Source organism: Magnolia sinica, chromosome 9, assembly GCF_029962835.1.
Source record: "Magnolia sinica isolate HGM2019 chromosome 9, MsV1, whole genome shotgun sequence".
NCBI classification, from domain to species: Eukaryota; Viridiplantae; Streptophyta; class Magnoliopsida; order Magnoliales; family Magnoliaceae; genus Magnolia; species Magnolia sinica.
In genome coordinates this window covers 16,868,464-16,879,303 of record NC_080581.1, presented here as the reverse complement: position 1 = coordinate 16,879,303, position 10,840 = coordinate 16,868,464, and the positions used below count along the sequence as shown (strand labels likewise).

The 10,840-nt window shown below is 40.6% G+C and overlaps 1 non-coding gene across 1 annotated transcript; it reads right to left on the bottom strand.

Annotated features, from left to right (window-relative positions):
- Positions 1-7,786: 7,786 nt before the first annotated feature.
- LOC131257083 (small nucleolar RNA R71) lies at positions 7,787-7,893 on the bottom strand. Its single transcript, XR_009177103.1, has one exon. It is a non-coding gene; the product is annotated as a small nucleolar RNA R71 (small nucleolar RNA).
- Positions 7,894-10,840: the final 2,947 nt, after the last annotated feature.

Genomic DNA, 10,840 nt, shown 5'->3' with positions numbered 1-10,840 from the left:
GGTCTAGCTATCCAAATTTAGGTATGGGACTGGTTTGGATAGAAGTCCCTTGTGATGGACCCCATAGCCTGCGATACTACGTACTATCATCCCGACTTCACACTCCAGCATGGTCATTCCATTCGCACCACATATTGCATTACATCCGCTGCATATGAAATTTCGGGTTACTATGTTTATGCATTTATATGACCTAGATACAACTGACGGTATTCATGGACTCATCAGGATTTGTATATTGTATTGCATCAGCGACATCTGATATTTGGTTTGTTGTCTCCGCATTGCATAGTTGATCTACATTGTTTCATCAGTATATGATATTGTTTTTATTATATTTCTGCATCGCATAGCCTGGATAAGACTGATGGTATTTATGGGCCTATCAGTATGTTTTCGTATTACTCTGATTTCGTATGATTTATGATCTTTCTAGTGCTTTTGATATTGTATGATTATGGGTTTATCAGTATTTCCGCTTACTCTGATTACTCTGATATTGCTTACTTGGCACTTACCTTATGCGCATACTTTCACCACCCACTAAGCTTTCTATAAGCTTATGCACGATAGATGCGTGCAGGTGATGTTAGGTTGCAGCAGCATTGAGCCTGGAGCTTGCAGCGGTCGTCTGGAGCTTTGATTTATTTTATATATGTATTTCCCTTTTAGTATTGTACTCAAACGATTATTAGTGGATATGTGATGATGATGTTGCCTTTGTGATTTGGGTAATCTTGTGGTTATGCTCATTATGAGATAAGTGTACGCTGAAAAAAAAAATCCTCCTTGTAGGATCCTAAGATCGGAATCTGGCGTATATACGCTGGGAGCCGAGAATGGGGTACTACGGAGGCTGTCAGCACCGGATTCAGCGATTGGAAATTTTGTGAGCCAGTTTTCGAGTTTGGGGCGTGACAGCCCAACCCATATATACCACTATGGGCCCATAGGGGAATGGTTAGGGCCCAACATAAAGGCCACTAATCCCATATATTGTGGTGGCCTAGTGGGCAACCCATTGCTCAAACCACATGGGCAAATGTCATACTCTTAGTCAAGTAAGTTGGGCCTACAACCCGGCCCAAGTATTAAAGTTGATTTAGTGGGCAACCAAGGGCCCATCTACTTGTGTAATCCGGCCCACTAACCCAACACAATATTATGGTAAAAACGGCCCATGAGTTCAATGGGCCTATCTGAAAAGTCCTAGCCCAATTGGGCCTAAAGAGTTCAACAACTAGCTACATTCATGGACCCAAATTAAAATTCAACTGTGGTGGGCCTCAAAAGTACATTTATTAAGCCCAACATTTAAGGAACCAAAGGTATAAATTATTCCCTCTAAGATCTTCACAATGTGGTGGGCCTCACTCCTCAAAATTTCAGCCCAAAGGCCAAACATAATTATAACATGTTGATGTCTTAAATTTGGGCACTCCATTGGAGTGGGTTCAGGGCCTCTAAAACTCTGGAAATTGAGGGCCAAGGTCCCTCATCATGCTTAAAATGAGAGGTAACCCAAAAATGTGGCCCACCATCAGAGGAAATATTTTTGAATTATGGTTTTATTAAGGCATATTGCTGGACTGTACAGCAGAAAATCTGGCAGTCCAACTATCTTTGCCCATTCTTTTGGATGCCCAAATGAGGTTCGTTGGAGCTGAAATTTTACAGAGTGACACTACCATAGGTGGGACACACCCCCACAAAATTTCAAAATTTTTGGACATCTATAAATATTTTAATTCATTTAAAGAAATCCATCTGTCCTGAAAATCGGACTGATCTGGACGCCATGTTATAATGGGCCGGTCCAGCCATCACTATGGTGTGTACAGGTGTCCATTGGCCTCAAAATTTTGTACGTGGGTCCTACCATGGGTGGTCCACCTTTATGTAAATTTTTATAATTTTTTCACACCCAAAACTATTTTAATAAATTTTGGAATTCTAACCTGTCCAAGGTGGATTGCTGCTGGAACAGAGCAGAAAATCCAGACTGTCCACCTCACTTGAACCACACCTTTGGGACCCCTATGAATGTCAGATTGGGCTGAAATTTAGGAGACATCAAGATGATATCCCCACCTTTTAAAAAAATATATTTGGTGGTTATGAATAGTCCTCCAAAGAATCCCAAAATCTGGTCCAAAATCAACCAGAAACTGTCCAGAAAATTCTGGACAGCAACATGTACTTGGATAAAATTAATTATATAAGCTAAACAAAAAGGGGAATACTCCAAGAACTAGGTGCTATGGCCCTCCCTAGTTGGCCCCAAAAATGTCCAAAATAAATCCCAAGGTTACCACACTTGCATGCATCAATAAAGGTCAGCAAATGGGACACCCAACCATAGTGTAGGTGGGTATGGATGTCCCACCCTATCTAGACTTTTCTGGACTGTCCAGGCCCACCAAGTGGACCACACACATCATCAGCAATCATAGGAAAGGTAGAATAAGAGAAATAAAAACATTCCGGCCATTGGGAGAAGGCTCCGTCACTATTGAGCCTTTCCCAACACAATCACACCCAAACATTGCATTTCCATCTATATTTCACCATGGATCTTCATCATGCATAATCTACACTTGAGACGAATGGATGAGATACCATCTCAACCATGATGCAAGGGTTTAGATGACCCATCAAGTTATGGAATGTGTAGAACCCTCCATGATGGGGTCAATCAAGAGGAAACCCCATGCATGGGACATGCATGCATAAGATGGACCATTTGGCCACATCCAAGGAATTGTGTAGGATCTCCACCATTGATTGGTGGGTCCTATGTAAGACCCGTGTCCTAATCCGTACCATTTCATTAGCTTTCGCGGTCCTTCCGGTCAAATTCCGGCAACCTTCGCACCGTATTCGGCATTTGCGTACGATCCTAAGCCAGGTCCCGCGCACCGACGTCGGCTCGATCCGAAACTTATGTCTTGGCGATCGCGTCGTCGCCGCGGTTCCAACGCCGTGACTTGCGCACCGAACCGATACCCAGGTAAGAAGATGCCGATCAGCGTTTATTCCGAAGAAACACCGCGCGTTGCGGATTTCGATGGGGGTACTCATTTTTGCAATAAACCGTTTGAATCTTTAATGAAGAAATATTCCATCACTCATAAAGTTGCAACGCCATATCATCCACAAACAAGTGGTCAAGTTGAGGTGTCAAATCGAGAGATTAAACTTTTAGAGAAAACGGTTCGCCCCGATCGTAAGGATTGGTCGCAACGGTTGAATGATGCTCTTTGGGCATATCGTACGTCTTTCAAAACTCCGATTGGAATGTCTTCGTACAGGCTTGTATTTGGGAAAGCCTCTCACTTACCTGTGGAATTAGAACATCATGCTTATTGGGTCATCAAAACTTTTAATTTTGATTTAAACAAGGCTAGATCACACCGTAAACTTCAACTCAATGAGTTAGAGGAAATTCGAAATGAGACATATGAGAATGCAAAAATTTATAAAGAGCAGACAAAAATCTTCCATGATAAATCAATTCTTCGCAAGACATTTGAACCGAACCAGAAAGTATTATTGTACAATTCCAGGCTACGCCTCTTTCCTGAAAAACTACGTTCGCGATGGTATGGTCCTTATCGAGTAGTAAAAGTATTCCCTCATGGAGCAGTTGAGATTCAAAATTTAACAGACGGAAATATCTTCAAAGTAAATGGTCAACGGCTGAAACCATATTTAGATGATTTGGTGAACAAAGATGTGGAGGAAATTTATTTGGCGGACCCAAGTTATCAAGATTGATTAGGTCCATTCTTGTCTGGCTGAAGACGTTAAACTTAGCGCTCCTGGGAGGCAACCCATCTTTTCATTCCATTTTATTTTCCTAGTTAGTTCAATGTTAACATTACTGCAAACCCTCACAAGACTACAACTCGTCCACTAGGGGCAACCTAGTGGGTTTAAAGGCTTGTTGCATATGCTAAATGCAATCGAGAGCACTTGAAAGTGGTATAGGTAGGATCTTCTTTTGTGATGTTATTTTTGTTTTTTCTAGGTGATTTGTGCTGACCCGCTCTTACACTGATATCTTTCCATCACTCCTCTTTATTTTCGTTGTCCCATGTGCATTGCATGTTTATTTCTTTTATCATTGAGGACAATGTAGATTTTAGGTCAGTGGGTAGGTTTTCCTTGGAAATTCTTTTTGGTCTCGAGCACAAATTGTGAAAAATTTTAAATTTTTCTAGATTTCTTATGTATTTGAAGTGATTGTGAAGAATAAGGGTGATTTTAAATATGTAAATCTAATGTCGGTAATTTATAACTCTTGGATTCAGCCTATTAGATTTCATAGTTAAGTTTGAATTGTTAACCCATGATTAGAACTTTTAAACATTGATTGAGTCATGATCTCACATATCACATCTCGGTTGCATATTAAGGTTCCGTTTCAACATTAAATGATTGAAAGGAACTAGCCTGAAATTTTTAGCTTCGGTCTATAACTAAGAATTGAGAGAAAGTGTAAGTCATATAATCTTCACCATAGGTTTGCTCCCTATAGGTGTAGATTCGATTCCCTTCATCCTGTCATTTGAATCATTAAACTACAAGTTTTCGCCATAGGTCATTGCCCCTATGTGAGGACTTGATTCCCCTCCTTGCGTTACTTTATTCATACTAGTAGAATGAAAAGGCTATCGTAATTTACGTTTCAGTAAACCCATTTTTTCTAATTAGTCATCAATGAATGAAACAAATGATGACTAAATTGCAGAATGTAGGTTGTGCACTAACCAAAAACTCAACTCAATGTTTAGAATATTTTAATTAATGGATTAATATTTTAAAATCTAAATGAAGTTTTGTGAGACTTGATTCAAACAAGAAAATTACCTTCATGCCATGAATCTTAGAATTCTGCCACATACATAAAGACATGGAATCTAAAATAGTCGTGCCGCTCCACTTACTGAAGTTCATGTAATTCTCAAATTATTTTTCGCATGTTTTGCTTAGGACCAATTTTTGAGGGTCGAATATTGCATATCAAACCCTAATTATTACCTGATTTTATGTATATGATAATGCTTAACGAGTATTTTAATTATATTTTTATTTTGACAGGAGCATTGATGGAAAAAGACTACTACAAGCGTGGATTTGACACTCCAGTCACCCGAGCAAGGGACGCACTCCAGAACCAAGATCGAAGAATTTACATGCCAGAGATCCGAGGAAATCAAGCCATTCACGTTAAAAAGGCCCAAAAATCCATAATGCAAGATCACATGGTTTCCACCATCCTCGAAACTTCATACATGGCCTGAGGCCCTAAATAAACATATCAAATTTCAACCATTGGATATCTCGAGAAGTGGGCCAATGGACAGATCACCTATTAATCTCCAATTTTAGGCCCACCTACGATCTGGATATGCCTCAAAATTGGTCTTATAGAAGATGAAAGAAATGGATGGATTGGATTTCTAAACCATCAGTGGACCCCATATGTATAGTGTGTGTACATAGTGCACATGTGCACTAGCCCATGCACCGAAACCTTCGACCGAAAATTGGTTGTCATACATCGCCCAAACGACAATGAGCCCATCCATCGTGTAGAATTTCAAGAGCTACAAAACCATGTTTATATTTTGTGCCCATAGTGTTTTCTACTCATCTCATTAAAATTGATTTTATTGTATTTCTTCTCTGCATCCAATGGACGAATTGGATTTCCCAAAATAATGAGGGAATGGGATTTCCACGAAAATGCTTATGTGGGGCTCACCGAGCATCACATGCTTATTCGCGTCCGACTACGCCCAAGCTAGTACTCATCTTTGATCGATGGAAGATCGATCCGTCCATCATTATGTAGAAAAACGTCCCAGAGACGTTGATTTTATGGATAAAGTGCAAAGAATGAGGGAGTTATGTAGGTACAGAAGTTTGCTGCGAAAAGCTATGCATACGACAGCTTTCCAAACCCGATTTTCTCCATTCCAACTAAGGCTAATATAAAGAAGACAAGGGGAGGAGAGCCAGGAAAAAGATCCAGAGAGAGATCCGAGAAGAGAAAGAGAAGAAAGAGAAGAAAGAGGGAGAGAGAAAAAGCAAGAGAAGAAGGAGAGCGAAGACATCAGATTCAAGGAAGAGAGACTTGAAGAAAAAAAGAAGAAAAGAGCTAGTTATGGATGTTGTTTGGAATATTATTCTAGGTGCTTGTGTCGGACCATGAACAGGTTCCTATAGAGGAAGAAACAGGAATCTACATCTCTTCATGCCTGACCATGGATGGAAAGATGTGATTCATATGCTTTAAGGGATTATACATTCTGTGTGCCCGACCAAGGACATAGTTTGTGATTTATTTAATTTATATCAATCTGAATAGGGTGAATCAACAGGTAAAACAAGGGTTAGGATAATTAGGGGTGGATTCGAAAGTCCTAGTCTTCTCCTTGATTGAATTTTTCTCATTATTCTCGATTATTTTCTGTATATTTGTGTTAGTAGTTTACTCAATTATTTGTTGGATTAGTTAAGAAGAATCGTAGATTTAAATTGTGACAACCAGTCCTCGTGGGAACGATCTCGTAATACGTACCATATTTACATCTGATTCGTATACTTGGGAGTTTAAAATCATTTAAATCAGATTGGTTTTGCTAGAGACTGTTTCGGTCCAATTGGATTTAGGATTCTCTCTTATCATAATTCATAGTCTTAGGATTTTACTAACATTAGGTTAAAGTTTTTTTTTAGAAACTAACCTATTTCCTGTTTTGTAGGGTCAACTTCTAATTTGGTAATCTCTTTCTAAATTCTCTACCTTTTCTAATTTCTACTTTTAGAATTAGGGTTTTATTTTTTAGAAATTTTCTAATTTTAGGCTTGCTTTTTTAGAAATTTTCTATTTTCTAATTTTAGATTTAGATTCTTCTTTCAAGTAACTTTCTATTTTCTAGTTTTAGAAATTTTTCCCTTTTTTAGAAACTAACTTAGCTTTTTATTTTTAAGATTAAAAACTTTCTTTTTTAGAAATTAACCGTTGCTTAGGATTTTTCTAGCTTTATTTTAGGAAATTTAATTTATTTTTGTTTTTAGTATGTTTACAAGAATTGAGGAAGGAAGCTGCTAAATAAGATTGTCTTCAAAAGGAGGAGCTCCCAAATCTTCAGACATCCATCATCTCCTTTTCCGGGTTCTTCCTTCCAATTCTCGTTTACATAGCTTTCTCTTGTTTTTAGGAATTCATAATTTTTATTTTTATTTCTCTTAGGTTGCATCTTAGTTTAGTTTTCTTTCTTACATTGCAATAACATAGTTTATGCTAGGACGTAGATCTCTGAACATAGAACTAGCACCTTTTGATCCTGAAATAGAAAGAACCTTTCGTAGAAGATTTAGAAACATCCTATTTGAAATGGCGGAAGAGAATGGAACTAAAGCTCTTAGAGATTATTCAGCTCCTGTCCAATTCAATGCGCCTTCATGTATAGTGTTGCCCGCCACCACGGCAGCACACTTTGAACTTAAACCTAGGGTCATACAATTGTTGCCCTCCTTTTATGGTTTAGATAAGGAGGATCCATATCATCATGTGAAAGAATTCTTAGACATTTGCTCCACCTTTAAGTTCCAAAACTTTTCAGACGATTCGATCCGTTTGCGCCTTTTTCCTTTTTCTTTGAAGGATAAGGCGAAAGCATGGTTGAATTCTCTAGGAGTTGGGTCTATCACTACATGGGACCAACTGTCTAAGAAGTTCTTAAACAAGTTCTTCCCAGTTCACAAAACTAATGCTCTCCGTAGAGAAATTACGAATTTCACATAAAAAGAGGGTGAGCACTTTCATGAATGTTGGGAAAGATGGAAGGATTTACTTCTTAAATGTCCACACCATGGTTTTGAAAAGTGGCAATAGGTTCAATACTTCTATGACGGTCTGACACTCCAAAACCGTCGCATAGTTGACGCCACCAGTAGAGGGTCATTCATGACCAAAAGTAATGTCGAAGCTTGGAATTTCTTTGAAACCTCGTGTGAAAACTCCCAACAATGGGACTATTCAAATAGAGGTGAAAGAAGTCCTCAACTACTGAAGAAAGGGAGTATATATGAGGTAGGAGTCACTCGAGATCTTTATGCCAAAATTGATAGCTTGACAAAGAAAGTGGATGCTTTAATGTTAAACAATGGACCTCCACAAACAACTCAAGTCGAATCATGTGCCATATGTTCTAATCTTGCCCATCCTACGCAGTCTTGTCCATCTAGTTCAGCATTTCTAGAATTTCTCTCTAAGCGAGTGAATGCTATGAACACCTTTAGGAGAACTGAGAATGATCCTTACTCAAAAACCTACAACCCAGGGTGGGCTAGACATCTAAATTTCTCTTGGGCAAAAGGACCACAACAAGGAGGACCATCTGAAAATCCTCCTATGCAACCTTACTCCCAAGTTGGCAGTCAACAACCTCAATAGTTCCCACAGTATCAACAAGTACCTTCACAATCTAGGAAACCATCTCTAGAGGATACACTCAATCTTTTTATGCAGAGTTCACTTTAATTTCAAAAAGACACCCAACATACTTTACTAGCTAACCAGCAGAGTTTACATGCAAATGCGCAATCCATTGCTAAGCTGGAAGTACAGTTGGGTCAACTTGCTACCACATTGAGTGAGAGAGACAAGGGCAAGTTTCCTAGTCAACCTGTGGCAAATCCAAAAGGACAGTGTGAGATTGGCTCAAATTCGAACCAAGAACAATATCATGAGCAACCCAAATCAATCATTACCCTTAGATCCGGTAAACAGATTGATAACAAAGTAGAGATTCTGTAACGACCTTGGAAATTTTGTGCTAATCTTTCCTTAAGTAGTTGTTTTTGGGGTAATTGGCGCTATACTCGATTGCTTGTGAAATTCGCATCAATCACTTTAAATTGTATCTGCATGGCTCAAAGCTTGTAGATTAGTTAGCACTATGTTACTCTGAAATCTGGGATCCATCGCTAAATCCAGTTGTTCTGGGGAATTTTTGAAAGTTCTGGATCAGACCTAGACCGCGCGTCGGAAGTCCAATAGCGATGATCTTAGGCTGTTGCGGTCATCGAGTTGGGCTTGACCATCACCTAGAAAATCAAGTCCATATGATGTTCTGGGTCGATTTGATTGAGTTCGGAGTGAAGAGTGTGAGAACGGTTGGAATTTAATAAGTTTTTATGAAATCTGAGTCGTGTCGCTTGCGTGACGATTTTAAGCTATCTGACCGTTGGATTCTGACCCAATTCCACCCTCTGATCAGGGAAGGTGGCCCAGGCATATCCTTGTGCTTGTGGACCTGATCGAGATTCCGTGACCGTTGAATTGAGTGTGGTCCGCCATGATTGATCTGTTAAAACTCAGCCCGACCTAGATCCATGGTCAATGAGCTTAAGTCCGACCTTTCGTGGTTATAGGCCCACCAGAAGTGCTTCGTTGGATCGTAAGAGGTAGGTTTTGGTTATACTTTAAGTATACCTTGACCTTGGGGTTATTTCCATCAATTTGAGGCCTATTTATAGTCCTTAAACCCTAGCCCTCTTTTCCATACGAATTTTCTCTAACCCTAGCTTGGAAAGAGAGTGGAAAGAGAGAGAAAGTGAGAGAGATAAGTTGGTGAATCATCTTGGATTCTTTCTTGTTCTTCTTCATCTTTGAAACCTTCACTTTGAATCGTTATTCGGACGTCCGAGTTCATTTTGGGGTAAGTTAACCTAATCCTAACTTTGTGTTAGAGCTTAGATTAGTCTTAGTGTTTCTCGGATTGCCTCCTCGCCGTCATATCGAGTTCCAGATCGATCTTATGCCTGATGTCGCGCCTATCTCGAAGGCCCTGCATCGATCGTATGCACCGATGGAGTTGCGTGAGTTGCAGCGTCAGTTGGCCGAGTTGCGTGAGTTGGGATTTATTCGTCAGAGCAGTTCACCTTGGGGCGCGGTACTCTTCGTCAGGAAGAAGGATGGCTCGTTGAGGCTCTACGTAGATTACCGCGAGCTCAACCGGGTCACGATTAAGAACAAGTACCCGCTCCCAAGGATAGGCGATTTATTTGATCAGCACGGTGCACAGTTCTTTTCGAAGATTGACTGCGTTCCAGTTATCAAGGTTCGGGTCTGAGAGGAGGACATCCAAAGGCCGCTTTCGGGACGCGTTATGGTCATTTTGAGTTTCGGGTCATGTCCTTTGGACCGACCAATGCACCCGCGGTCTTCATGCGATTGATGAGCGAGGTCTTTCGTCCATATCTCGATCGAGTTTGTTGTGGTCTTCATCGATGACATTCTCGATATATTCGAGGACCCGTGAGGACCATATGCGACATCTGGAGATCGCTTTGCGACCCTCCGTGCCCACCAGGTATATGCGAAGCTGGAGAAGTGTGAGTTCGGGCGCGGGAGGAGGTGAGATTCCTCGGTCACGTGGTGACGAGGAGGGTGTCGCAGTGGACCCCTCGAAGGTTGAGGCGGTGCGTCAGTGGGGCCCAAGATCCGCATTTTCCTTGGTTTAGCGGGATATTATCGGCTTCATTGAGGGCTTCTCTCGTATTACACCGCGACTAGGTTGACTCGGAAGGGCGCGAGTTTATTTGGAGTGATGCCTGTGGCGAGCATTTATGGAGTTAAAGGACCGTCCGACGTCCGCTCCTGTCCTCACTCTTCCCTCTGGGAGTGATGGATTCGTGGTATTTACCGATGCTTCGCGTATTGGATTGGGTGTTGTCCTGACGCAGGTAGACTGTAGCATTTGCGTCTCGTCATTTCAAGGTCCATGAGTGAACTACCCCACGCACGATTTGGAGCGTGCAG